General features: G+C 41.8%; 1 long non-coding RNA gene across 1 annotated transcript; it reads left to right on the forward strand.

Moving 5' to 3' along the window:
- Positions 1-10812: 10812 nt before the first annotated feature.
- Positions 10813-12215, forward strand: LOC128147199 (uncharacterized). The gene is made up of 2 exons (XR_008236962.1): positions 10813-11842; positions 12029-12215. It is a non-coding gene; the product is annotated as an uncharacterized LOC128147199 (long non-coding RNA).
- Positions 12216-13521: the final 1306 nt, after the last annotated feature.

The following is a 13521-nucleotide window of genomic DNA, read 5'->3' on the forward strand; positions in this document are numbered from 1 at the left end:
AGTATCAGCCTGCAAGTTTTTTTGCACAAGATGCTAGTCTTTGGATAGCAGGAGTGCCATAAATGAAAGTTAACAGACAGATATGGAAAGAAGTTTTCTCCCTCTCTCTTTCTCTTTGTCCCTCTGTCCTTTAGTGCAGTATCAGTATCAGTTTGCAGGAGATTAATTTTATGTAAAGTTTTACATTTCAGATTGTGATCAGCATTTTTTTTCCCTTGGTTGGCTCTGAGAAAACATATATTCAAGTTTGAGAATTCATCATGTCTGATTAATGATGTGTATATAGAGCTTCCTGTATCATCTTCCTTCTTTTGGTCTTTTTTATTCAGTTGTTTGCTGTACTCCAACCCTGCGGATAGATGGTTCTGCAGTGATAAATGTAAAGTTTGCATAAGCCATGTAACAGCAGGACAGCCTATTATCACTGTACATTTTCCATGGCTGTGCAAACCTCTGTAGGCTATTTTATTGCTAATAGATCCACAGAGAAACAGTAGTGATTTTATGACTCTTTTTAAAATGGAAATTCATGTTTGAGAAATACAACTGGGAGGAAACAGATGTAAACCACTTAAGCATTTGCAGAAAATTGAGATGCACACTCTTATTTACAGACCCACATCGCCTCCATCGTTTTATTTTCAAAATTAAAATAAGCAATCTGTTTGCCATGGGAAATGAGGAACTGTAAACTTGTTGTTTTTCCTTTATAAAGCAATGGCCAGCATCACTGTCTCTGTGCTTAATGGCATGGGAGAAAAAGGATGACAATCCCCCCCCCCCCCCCATTTTATTGTCTATAACACATTCCCTTTCTGTGTAAGAGGTATGCAAGTGGGAAAGATTCTAGCATAACCATGTGTCTGTATTCACATTGTATTATAAAAGCTAAAATGATTGCCCAACCTGTTACAGGGTTTCACCCAAGTATTTAAAGCTATTGGAAAATCGATTTTAAAACTTTAATAGCAAACAAGTCCAAAGCATTTACACTCATGTCAGAGTGCTAGTGTGCTCATTGCCTACACCAGCAGAAAATATTTCTTCTTGCATGCGGGTTTAGATTACTGATCTTGAGGGCCAAGCATCCCATTGTAAAATTATTATAAAATACCCCATAATTTCTGTTCAAATTATGAACTCATGAAATCACCTGTCAAAAAAAGACAGCATTTAACATTTATTAGTTATAATAATACTTTGTGCTGATCTACAGCCCTGCATCCATGGAGACTGGATCTGTACACACTCTTATTCCTCTCTTAAGAAAAGGGTGTTTGTTATATATCCCTTACAAATAGCTAACCAGTGACACAGAGCTTTATGGAGGCTTGGATCTATGTCATGGCACCACTGAGACCTGAAGTTTGGAAGAGCACCCAGTTAGTCCTCTACTCCTCAGTAGTCACCACCACACACATATTTTTTTCAGCCATGTATTTCTGAATTATTGGGTTTTTTTCCAGGAAAGTAAGTGGGCTGCAGTGTTAAAGTACTTAAAAAGGACTCACAATATACTATCACATCTGAGGAAGGCACCAAGCAGTGTAAAAAGCTCTACTTTCAACAACCTCTGATATGGGGAATGTGGAAAAAAAAGTAAAAAAATTTTAAGCATCAACTGGTAAATGAAGCGATAGAAAATCCCTTCCTATTAGATACTGGCATGCTGAAGTTAAATGAGAACTGTGCCTCATAGGAAACAATCTTAGCAATGTCCTGTGACAGCCAGGTGTATACCTACAATAACGCTTCCCTACAGAAACAGCTCCATACCCTGGGAGGCAGAAACCGCAGACGCATCCTGGTCACAACTCCCTGCTGAAAGCTGGCCTCAAAGCTCAGATGAAGCCAAGTCCTTCTTCTCTGCAGCCACTCTGGTAGTCACCTGGACACTGTTTTTTTAAGAAGACCTTGAAGCTGTGAGAAGAAGGTGGAGGATATCACTGAGATGCCCCACTTGGGCATCCTCCTGTGCCATAAGCAGAAGAAAAGGAAAGGACAGCTGCTTTTATTAAGGGCAAAGCCACCAGTGTGCCTGGATCTTGTCAGTACAGCTTGCAAACAGGGAAGGAGCAGGAGCAGCCAGGGAGAGCAGAGCTGGCAGGATTTTTATTTTTTTGCACCCAGGGAGCAAGGATGCAAGCTCTCAGAGAGCAGACTGGGGAGAAAGAAAAATCAGGTGTCAGGAAAGAATGGCCTGGGGAAGTGGGGAAGCAAAACATCTGGGATGGGAGAGCTCCCATAAAGAGCAAAGCCAGACACTAATTCCACTTTTGGGAGGAAAGACTAAGACATGTATTGCATTAAAGAGAGCTAACAACACAGACTGCCTTCCCTAATGTTATTCTTCCATGCAAGTGGTTTCCATAGTGATGTCGCCTGATTGCAAGCGAGAGAGGAGATGGCCACAAGGCAGTCTCTGCTAGGATGCTGTTCACACCATGAAAAAGCACGAGACCTCAAATCACTTTGAGAAAAAATCCCGCACTGCAGTTGCTCAGTCCCCGAAGCATGGCTGGGAAAGGGAGGGTCGAGCAGCCTTGTCCTAACCCCAGGCAGAGCGAGGAGACTTTCCCTCTCCAGCCTGGAAAAACTGCAGAAAGCAAAACCTCTCGCTGACCCCGCTACATCTGCCACCAACGGGCCCGCTGCATCCCAGCCCTTGGGGCAAGCGTTCAGAAAATGTGCTTCAGCCCTCTAGTCCATCACGAACACAGCCAGGAGTGACACTGGTAAGCTGGAAGAGCTGACGAAATTTCACACAAAAACTGAGGTGAAAGAATTCTTTCTTATACTTTCCTACACTTCACTCAACACCGATTAGTACATTAAAGAGCTTTATTGACCCCTGGCAGTTAAACGGAAAGCTTTCTTGTTGTAGCACTGAAAGAAGGGACAGATTTTCCAACAGCTGTCTAATATCTCTGTCAACATGGAAATGAAATAGATTTAAGGACCTCAGAAAAGCATCTGAACATTTAGTGTCCAGTAATAATGAATTCCAATTTCCACTCACAGAAACTGGAATTACTCTCAGTCTGTTCTACCAGCTTTCTAAACAAACATCTGGCACAATTTTATTTTTAGAAAAAAAATCATCTAAAAGCAGGCTACTAGCTGGCCATCTCTTTATTAACCCAGCTACAGAGGCAAAGTGTTTGAACAATGCTAGTGTGAACCTGTGTGTCATGTTCAGGCCCACAGGGAAAAAAAAGGGTAACAACAAATAGCCAAATAACAGAATAAATGAGAGTCGATTTCACTGGGATTTGTGAGACACACCGGAACCTTCCAGATCCATGTACAGCAATATTCAGATCAATGGACAAAGTAAAAAACATCACAGTGTTTCCATCTTCCAGCTGCACACAGCACTCCTTGTTCTTTGATCAAGGCACTGTGATAAAGAAAGATCAAACAAACGTAGCCCGAGGACCTGTGAACAGATGTCTGCTCCTTTCCTTGGTCCAGCCCAGCCTGCTACAGTTCATATCTTAAAACCAACAACGAGATTAAGCAATTATTCCCTATACGCTTGTTATTGTCTTCCAATAAAGCAGCATCCAAAATAATAGCTTTTCTCCTGCCACCCAAGGTTGAGTTCTGCAGAAAAATGTGTTGAAACTGATTAGGTTAGAGAGATAGGTCTGCATAAATAATTGCTGAAAGTCAACTGAGTCAAAATAATAATAGCAGAGAAAATTAACTTTCAGATAGAAAAGCTATCTGCCTATGCTCTCATTTGTATACTGAAGACTAATTCAGCAAATGAAGAATACAATTCTTGGGACAAAGCAAGTAACCCATGGATTCATGGTGATAGCTGTCACAAAAAGCAGGTCTACCCTGAGATTAATTGGCCTTGAGAAGATTTAAATTTATTATTATTTTTATTTTTATTATCATTATTATCGTTATTATCATGGAACCATGTTAAGATTTATACAACTTTTCTTGGTTGTTTTGCCCTGTGTGTCAGCAAGGGAGCCTAGATTTACAGATAATTAGGTAGAATACTTGAAGCAATTCAAGACTTCCTTTCATACAGTTGAATGGTGTATTTCTTTTCCTGAATTTCTTTTTTTCTTTTGGATCCTATCTGTCATCAGTTACTTTCTTCGAAACTGGCACAATGTATGGAGTAGATTTCTTTTTCAATTAGTATCGCTGAAGATCATCACTTCTTTGTGCAGTCAACAACAATTTGAATGTAGAAGCCTTCATGACAATCCTCCCTCTCACAGGAGAGGAGATGTCTTGGGTCAGTATCTCATCCCTTCAAGGTCTCTCTTCTTGGTCTTGAAATAATATTTATGGCCCTATTTGTCTTGTCAGTACCACTCCCTCTTCACAAGAAGGAGCCAGTTCAGAGTAATGATTACCACCATGTTTTATGCAGGAGTCTACATCTACTAGCAAATACTGGTCTCGGGCCAAGTTGATGAGAGCAGTGTCGTGTCTGCTGAGCACTTCTGCTGTCTCTGCCTAGCTCATTCAGCATGGCCTGTTGGTCTCCTTTTCTATTTTTACTTCATTTTTTGTATTACCGTCCCAGAAATGGATATGTTTCAAGTAATCTGACAAGTTCTCTCTCCTTCTTGACTATTTTATTATTTTCAGTGAAATGCATTTTGTATGGCTTCTTTTGCTCATCATCATAAACACCAAAGAAGTACATTTTTCCTGGCAAGTGAAGAAAGTCTGGCAATTCTGTATTCAGGACTGAATGTAAGTTAAATAACATTGTGCTGATCCACTGTGAAAACAAGCAAAGCATGCAAAACCTCCCCCAAAATCTGACATCTCATAGTTACAAAGTGGCTTTCCTACCAACCATTAGGTTGCAGTTGAAGGTATAGTGCATCACTTTTAATTCCAGTAAAAGTATTTTCTTATACTTCCAGATGAGCAAATGTATGACTCCTTATCTACAAGTAGCAAAATAGTTTCTGTATTTTTATTCACATGCAGAGAACTTGCAGGACTTGTGAGGCATATCAGTACTGAACTTGTAAAGTTTTCTTTTTGAAGAGTGCTTCCACATTGTATTTATACTGAGCCTGAAGTTACAGAGCATCTGGCCGAAGGCAAACTTTTAGGATTCTGCAAATGACTGCAAGCACGGAAATGGAGAAGTAGTCCCAGAACCCTTTTTATCATGTAAGAAACTTGGAAAGATATGGTTAACATGGAAAATGTGAATAGTTATGAATATTTTTTACATCTGGTTCCCCGTCATCTTTGCCATCCCCACCCTCACCGCCAAGGGTGGCTCTTGGGTTTGGTGAAATCTATGACCTTTGTCACTCAGTGTTGACGGAAAGTGTTGCCTAATACAACAAAGAAATAAAGTTGACTTGAAGTAGATCTTGAGGTTAATTAAGCCCTTTACCTACCATCATACACCACACTTCAGACTCTCCCTAGTTTACTGCAATCATCATATTTTTCTTAAAGTCTTGTTGTCTTCTTTAGCTTGTAGCTTCCCCCGCCCCAAGATTTAAGTCCTTATAGTTTCAAAGGAATGTGTGAAAATGTCAAAAAGGCAATCAAAAATCAAAAGGTACATAAAAGATCTGTGAATGTGTATGTATGCTGTAAATCTCGGGAATATTAAGGAATCTCACTATTATTAAAACTGCATAAAAGGAAATTCTTACGAGTTTAGAAACCTCAATCATCAATTTTGGAATGCATGGAGTTGGCAATACTGTGTGCTTTCTTAGAGAGATTCACAAAGCACTGCATGCCACAAGGCTTCCTGTATCCTGGAGGTTTAAAATATGCAAGAGCATCCTGTTCCTATTAGATGCCCAATATTCATATCTGAAATCACGTTTTGGCCACAAAAGAGAAATTAATAACCCATCAGTCACCATTTTCTATGGTAATTGAGGAGTTTCACTAAACTGAGCATTGTGAATTTTCCATGTGCCAATTTGCTGCCACTTTTTAGTACACTAGCTAAGGAGTCCAGAAATCAAAGAGATGCAGCGGCTTCAAACTCGAATACCTAGGGCTGTGCTGCTCTGATTGAAAATGGACAAAGAAGTGAATGTTAACATTTTTCTCTGTAGACTCCTTCACACGGGCATGTTTGAAGCTTTCCTCTACCGGTGCTGAAGCTGGAATTAAGTAATGAATAAACATGTCTCACTGAAACAACTTTGACATTTCAACTAAGTTTACACATTAATTAAGATAAGGTTGTCCTAGCCCCCCAAAAAAGGAGCAGAAATTTGAGAGAACCTGGTGGCTGAAGTATAGTATAAAAAAGCTGTATGAACACTTTGTTAAACGCACAGATTTAACCCTGCTGTTTTGCTCCTAATCATTATTAATTGCCTCCAGTGGTGGACATTAATTTCCCTATTGCAGCAACATGCATCTTGAGTTTGGGCATATCCTAATATATCAAGTGGGACAGGTGATATAATTCAGCTGGTCACAGCTGGAAAGAAGACAGCCACCCACATGCAAGCAGTCTGTCAGCCTTAGTTACGCTGCAGACACCACCACAACCTCCATAACAACATTGTACATTTATCTCTGGGGATAACTTTACAAGAAGTACAGCCGATCAGTTCATCCTATTTAATCTGCTGTTGTCTTAGCAGGAATAAGAATGCTTTAGCCTGGGCTTTTGGAAGCCCAGGCTAAAACTCCCCTGGAATTTTGCAGGGGAGGAAGAACTTGCACATGTGGCTGGGCTGTTCCGCAGAAAAGGCTGACCCTCTCCTGGTCGTTAGAAGGGGAGGGAGTGGGGATGGTGTCCTAAAACAGGGCATGCCAAAAGTCCAGTGCCGCCACCTGGACCGTGAAAGATTTGCATTCACATCCCTGAAGTACCCGATTCAGCCTGGAACCCACTTCCCAAGCGTTTTATTTGTAGGTTCACATAATGATCACTGAGCTGGAGAAGCTCTCCCTGTAAATTAACTATTTCTTCCATGTGGACAAGGGAGGGAGAAGTGGACACGGTTCCGCCTTGGAAAAGGCTGGTGGGGAAAGCCCTTCGTTTGAAGAGAAAAGATGCAGCTGCAAATGCCTGCTCAGCCCGCAGTCCTGGTGGGAAGAGAGCGCGCCTCGCTCTCTGCTTTGGGGCAGAAGTTTCTACTCCGGACTCGGGAGGCACATACGTTTCCACAAGAAGTTTCTGGGTTTGATGATGGCACATAGCCAGGTGAAGAATGTTTCCTTGGAAAAAAAGCCTTGCCCAAGTGTCCTGATTATATAGTTAATTAAACATGCAAATTACTGCTAGCTCAGAGTTCCTTTCCCGGCATGCCCCATAACTTCACCTCAGCAGCCGTTATGTTGTATGCACTGAATTTAAGCTGGAAGATAAAGGAAGTTTGAGGAAATAAAAAACTGCATAAAAGGATTTGGGGATTTGGCCCAGAGAAAAGATGAGGGTTTGAACTAAGCAGGACCAGGTTCCACAGTTGCCTTTCTTAACTGTAATTAACCGTAATTTTTCAGCATTGCAACTATCTTTATTTGTAGCAACCAGCAAAGGATTAGCCATGGAGCTGTTTAGCACTTTGTTTAATAAGTATGCACAAGTTTGGCTGCCTGTCCTAACCATTGTCCAAATGTGCAAAAATCATTTGTCCAGAAAAAAAGGAGGAAATTTAGGACGGTGAAAATTTCTGGAACAAGATCTTCCATTTCAAAATTTTCAGTGAATTGTGAAAGGACTTTTCCAAAAGGAAATTTCTTTTTAATATAAAATGATGAATGTATTTTTGGAACCTGAGTCTCATGCTCCATTTGATGAGGCTTTAAGGCAGTTCTTACTCAGACCAGCTTGGTGATTCCTGGTAACTACTTTGCTCTTGAGTTCACCACTATAAAAGTGAAGTGCAAGAGTTTATAAAAGCAACTCAGTTACTTAACGGAACAAGTCCTGTTGTAATAGCCTGACAAGAACTTGATGGGTCTTCTTTCTGGTTCTTAGTTCTTGTGCCTTTCAAATTATCCTAATCGTATAGGTGTTATTCTGCAAATTCTTGCTGCATTTCACAGATATGCCTTATCATTCAAGGATGGCACCATAGAAGTGTAGTTGTTTAATGAATCAGAACATTAAGGTGAAACTAGTCCTTAGCATCTTAGCATGTAATAACACTTTACACCAAGCCTAAAAGCATTATATAGTATGTTTTTAAATGCTCAATAATTAAGCTCGATGCATTTAACCTAGCTGAATATCATAAGTACTAGAGATAAAGGCAAAATATATTTACGTGGCTTTGAAAGGGTTTAATTCTTCACCGTGTCTGTGAATTATTCCATACAGGTCTTCCAAACCATATCTTGATAATTAGATCTCCATTTCCTTAAAGGTGACATTCTGTCCTGACAGCATCTAAATTACATTGTTTTCCTTTTCTGTTGGGACAACACATTGTCAAAGTAAATCACAGTGCAGTTCACTCTGCCCCCTGACTTTGATCCCCACCTTTTCCCACAGAAGAGCCTGGGCTGTGGCTCAGTGGTGTGCTGGTGCTGATCAGCTACCACAGGCATCCAGGGCTGTATTTACCTCTTTCTCATTCCTCAGCTTTGTTGGAAGGAGCCGACATTCCTCCCGCAGTGGATGGGTCTAGCTCCTCATCTACTTGACACCTCTCAGCCTTCCTTGGAAAACTCTGTCTGCTTAGCTGTGGCCAGCTTTATATTTCACCTGGACTGGCACCTGGTTTGGAGGTCTGGAACACAGTGTTTATGCTTGTCTCGTCTTTTTTACCACTTCTAAGGCATGCCATTTTACTACCCAGGAACCAAGTGAAGGCTTTAGTAGGGGAGAGATTAGCTACAAAACCCAACAAGGAAGGAAAACAATTCTGGATATGTTGCAGTTGCTGTCATGAATTTACAAGAGGTTTTTTTTGTTATCTAGGCAGCAGGAGTGTTTGAGTTAAGCTGCCAGTGCCACTCCATCACAAATCTCTCTGCCAACCTGTGAATCAGACACTCACGATCAAAATGGGTCAATTAAACTGTTGGGTTGCCTGTTTTGGATGGCTTGGCTGAACAGCCTTGTTTTAGCTAGAACTGTTATTGAGTTATCACAGGAAGATTCCAGTGTTATGATCACTGTTATTAACATGAGTTTAAAGGAACAAAGACTTTGTACTAAAAAGGAAACAATAACAAAAAAGCCTTGCACAGTGGTATGTGGGCTGAGTTTCTTACAGCAGTATACATTTCCTGCTTAATTAAAATAGTTAAGCTGTGGAACTAGACATTGATGCAATATGTTGTTCCCATTCTGGAAATACATTCACTAAGAGTTAATAAATAATCTATGAATTCTAATCTTTTAAAGTCATTTCAGAGGGATGAAGTAATCTGCTATAATTGTAAATGCCGTACCTCTGCCTTCACTGCATTCAAATGTAAAGGTGAGAAACTGATTAGAGGTGCTGGGTTGCTAGAGATAGATGCCCCAATTTAAATGCCACACATTTTGTTTTTAGCAAATTGAGTGGCTAGAATAATATTTCCTTCTATTGTAAGGCTTTAGCCCTGGATTTCCACCTGCTTATCCCAGATTTAGCTGGGCAAAGGGATTAATTTTCTTCTTACTAAATCTGCAGGGATTGCCTCAATCAATACAGGCTGCCTAGATAGACCACGTTTCCCAACTACACAGCACTAGTTACCTGCTGCCAGACCTACAAGAGCATCACACTCTCATTTTGACATCTGAGGCAAATCTTGCTGCAGGAGCACAGTTGAAACTGCTCTTGATAAATGCAGGGGTGTTGTCCTCCTTTGCTCTGCTTTTAACAGGAGCTGAGCCGACTTGCCTGGAAAATCAAGCTTTCCATGTCCAATTTCAGTCCGATTTCAGATCCTAAACTGAAAGTACATGGCAGGCTGTAAATCCCCCCAGGTAGTGGGGTGACTAGTCAGTGCTGAATTTGGTTTCCCACCTCCAGACTGCTACCAGACTCAGGGTGGATCATTTAAAACTGGCTTGCAGGTGACTATGTTGTCCAGCAGTTGCAATCAGGACTGCAGCATAGACGCTCTCATCTCTGATACCCATGCTTCCATAACCAGGTTTAATTCTGTTGTCGAGAGTCAAATTAGCTGACACAATGCTGTCAGTCAGTGCAGGCAAGGATAAGCCATGTCAAGCTTCAGATTCACTGAGCTCCCATCAGTTGTTTACTTGTGACAAAATGTCACCGTTTGGAGCGTGACTCCCCCTCATCTGTAGTGAGTAGTGAGTTTTAATTGAAATTGCATCATCAAAGACCTGCAGTCAAGCACTGCTGTGTTTCTTGGTGATCATAAGCCCAAAGAGAATGATTTTAATGAAGCAGAGAGCCCAAGAACTCACCGGGTAAAGTCCCACCTAAAGGAAAACTGAAGCACACTTAAAAGTGCAGAAATACTCAGAGCAAAGATCAAACTTCCCTCGCACCTCCTGGAGCATAACAGAAATGTTACTCACTAGAGATCCAGCCCCAGCTAAACCTAGTGCTGCGGAAATGAAAGACAGGCTGCACCACTTTCCTAGGTCATTCAATACCCCAGCATTTTACATGAATATCAATGGCGGCATTGTCCAGTGTATACATTATATAGAAACAGTCAAAAATGGTGTATCAATAATAGCATCTTTAATAGCCATAAAAATAAAGTGAGGAAGGCAGGAGGTGATAAATAAAGAACAGCCCATATTGATCCATCTGCATCTGGTTTGTTAGATTTCTTATACAGTTCATGGGAACAAAAATCTGTCAGTTCATCCTCCTTCAAAATAAACTGCTTTCCATTAACAGGCAGCAGATGATCTCATGGGTTTTAAAGAAACATGCAAGAGGGATCCGCAAAAAAGGATATGATGAAGATTATTAATATAGCAATAAATTTCATCAGCCTTGCCTCTTGAAACTAGGACAACTGCGGTCAGCAATAAAAATCATAATAATAGTCTGAAGCTCCTCTGTAGCTCTGTAACCTCCCTATGTCACTCACTGTTACGGTAGCTTTAAAAGTGGTGCTTAAGCCCATCTGCTAGGAAAATATCACTTGCAATGCCTTAAGTGTGCATTAATCCTGGGTCCCATGCGTGGCAGCTTCACAATGGTCCTGCTGCATCTAAGGACTGTCACGTTCACCTGGCAGAAGATGAAGAGAAGCTCTGGAGTCCCTCTGTGGTGACCTCGTGGAGAGCCTGGACTGCCCTAGGCTGGCCAGCCTGCCATGAGCACAACTCGCTGTGTATCTCTTCACATCTGGTGAACAATCTACAGAAAACTGACACTCATATAGCAGCCTTGGGGCTGCACCATAGCCAGCAGGATGGGAGAAAGGCCTGGGAGCAGAGGAGACAGGAAACATTTGTGGTATTTATATGAATGCCAGCAGATTGTGCCAGAGCTACTGCTTTCCCTGGGTGTTGTTTCACCCTCACCAGCCTGACTGTCCTCTGCCTCGGCTGCCAGGGGCTTCCATGTCTTCAGTGGATGCTGTCTTTAGGCATTGCTCAGCTGGGGTGTGCTGACACATCCCATGAGACCAATGCCTCTTCCTACATTCAAGGTTACACAGAGAGGGAGAATGAAAGCACAGATAAAACTACTTTTTGCCATCTGATTTTTCACTGTGTCCCCTTTTCCAGAAAGAAATCCTTCCTCTCTTTCTTTCAAGGATCAGATGTCTCAAAAATTCAGTGGCCCAAGAACTGGAGTAAATCTTTTGCACTTCGTTGTATGGTTGCATTGGAGAGGAAGAGGCTACAACCAGAGAAGAGGGACTGAGCCACTATGGAGTTGGTGGTGGTGGTGGGACATCCCTCCATGACTGCAAAGGCCAGGTGAGTGACTAAAGCTGAGGTTGAGCTTACAGCCTACAGTATATACTGGTTTTGGCAGATTATTATTAATATTACAGTCTGTTTGGAGGCAAGTACATAGGGGATTTTGGAGTATGTGTGTACATGTGTTCAGTGGGCTCCATGTGCTCTCCAATATGTAAAATATTTTTCCCTTTGAGACCCCAGGTGCTTGAGGCTACGTTCCCGGAACATGTGGGAGGTCTTTCACAGGGCTGTTCCTTCCCTCCACAGAGAGGATGTCTGAGTGTTGAGCGCACACTGTTTACCTTCCAACCATGACACATGCTTACATATTTTGGAGGGGAAAAGCAACATCTCTAATAAAGACAGCACTAAGCAAATGGCTCAGAAATACTCTCTATTTTCAGTTAATTCAAACTGTCTAACATCTTCATTTCTGCTGGGTTTTGAGCATGATGTGGTTCTGATATGTCACACTGTGTTAGGACTTCGCACATGATATTTGCCCATCTCAGTTTCTGGCTTCTTGCAATATGAACAAACTGACGAATTTTCTTATCAGATTCCCATTTCCTGCCCCTGAGTCACAAGAGGAATAAAGCCCTGTTATGGACAGCAAGATGCAAAGAGGTTCTAGAAACCCACTGCTCCCACAGTTCACCAGCTCCTTAAATTCCAGTTACTTCACTTTTTGTTTTCCTGAAGAAGTGTTAGTGAAGCCACTACTGGTTTAAACCCTTTTCCAAGTGAGTGTGAGATGAGCAGAGGAGGGAGCAGCAGCCAGAAATACCAATATGCCACTAAGAGACTTTTATTGACCATTTTTTACCTTGAAGCTGGTGGTGGTGTGTGCAAGGATGACAGCCAGGGGTCAAATCATGCCATTTCATTTGGAAAGCATTGCTTCATATTGTTGTGGTTTAACCCTAGCTAGCAACTAAGCACCACGCAGCTGCTCACTCACACCACACCCCCCCCCCCAGTGGGATGGGGGAGAAAATCGGGAAAAGAAGTAAAAATTGTGGGTTGAGATAAGAACGGTTTAATAGAACAGAAAAGAAGAAACTAATAATGATCATGATAACACTAATAACATGACAACAGCAATAATAAAAGGATTGGAATATATAAATGATGCGCAGTATAATTGCTCACCACCCACTGATAGACATGTAGGTAGTTTCTGAGTGGCGATCCCCCGCCCCCACTCCCCCCAGTTTCTATACTGGATGTGACGTCACATGGTGTGGAATACCCCTTTGGCCAGTTTGGGTCAGCTGCCCTGGCTGTGTCCTGTGCCAACTTCTTGTGCCCCTCCAGCTTTCTCGCTGGCTGGGCATGAGAAGCTGAAAAATCCTTGATTTTAGACTAAACACTACTTAGCAACAACTGAAAACATCAGTGTTAACATTCTTCGCATACGGAATTCAAAACATAGCACTGTACCAGCTACTAGGATGACAATTAACTCTATCCCAGCTGAAACCAGGACACATATGTACAACGCTCATGCGCTGAAACGCATCATCTTCTAAACAAGGTCACCTTCTAAGAAAGGTGTGATAGCATCCAAACTGCCTGTTGTCCCAGACCCGTGCTGACTCCTAAACCATGCCATGGGGCTGATTGAGGGAGAGGTTGTTGTCCCAGGTCAGGAGCATGCTGAAAACCTCATGGAGCAGACAGACTACCTTCCA

This window comes from Harpia harpyja, chromosome 1, assembly GCF_026419915.1.
Source record: "Harpia harpyja isolate bHarHar1 chromosome 1, bHarHar1 primary haplotype, whole genome shotgun sequence".
NCBI lineage: Eukaryota > Metazoa > Chordata > Aves > Accipitriformes > Accipitridae > Harpia > Harpia harpyja.